This window comes from Coregonus clupeaformis, chromosome 22, assembly GCF_020615455.1.
Source record: "Coregonus clupeaformis isolate EN_2021a chromosome 22, ASM2061545v1, whole genome shotgun sequence".
Lineage (NCBI taxonomy): Eukaryota > Metazoa > Chordata > Actinopteri > Salmoniformes > Salmonidae > Coregonus > Coregonus clupeaformis.
The window spans coordinates 715,128-716,135 of record NC_059213.1 but is presented as its reverse complement, the minus strand read 5'-3'; positions in this window follow the sequence as shown (position 1 = coordinate 716,135).

Here is a 1,008-nt window from a genome sequence, read left to right as displayed (position 1 = left end):
AGTTCACCCAAATTACAAAATGACACATTGGTTTCCTTATCCTGTAAGTCTATGGACATGATATGACACCAATCCATGCTTTGGTTTAGTTTCCCTGGCACTGTTTCCACCTGCTAACGTTTTAGCATTTGTGGCAAAAATCCCATTATAATTTTTTGCGCATTATGTCCAAATCATCCAAATTGATTGTGAAGCTCAACAAAGTCAGTTACAGATGCTTTGAACATGATGCACGAAAAATGCTAATATCAGTCCCATGACTTGCATGGGATTTGTGCCACAAATGCTAAAACCTTAGCATATGGAAACAGTGCCAGGGAAACTAAACCAAAGCATGGATTGCTGTCATTGTCCATAGACTGCTTACAGGAGAAGGAAACCAATGTGTCATTTTGTATTTTAGGTGAACTATCCCTTTAACATCCATCATGGCTAAAGTTTGCTCTCTCTGGTCTCATTATTGAGTGACCTAGGTAGATATTTTATTCCTGATTTAACAGATTCGATTCCCGTCAATTTGGGAAAATATGTTAAATAAATTAACTCTAAAACCAGATGATTTTGTAGTAGGCCTATTTATCCAGCCTGGCCTCAAAGACTAGACGAAACATAGTAAATGTAAATCTGTGATTCTCAAATTAGTATGATATGTTATGTTTAGTATGGTTACTTAAGCCAAAAACGAAAGGATGGCGGTTGGGTGGGCATTTAACTGGAACGTCTAGCCAACCAAAGGTAGCGTGTTTGAATCACAGGTTTACATTTACTATGTTATGTCTACCCCTGAGTCCAGGTTGCCCAGCCCAGCAAGTCCAGCCCAGCCTCAGGATGTTAGTGCTACACTCTGTTTGTGAGGTCTTCATTCTTGGTCTCGGTCTGCGGTTTAGCATGGTTAGTAAGTGACTACTCTGTGGTCCTCGCCTGGAACCAGACGCACATTGCCCCTCCCCCCAAACAGTGCCTTTGTGCTCACATATAAAAACGGTCTGCATCCCTTCAGTCGGTCTA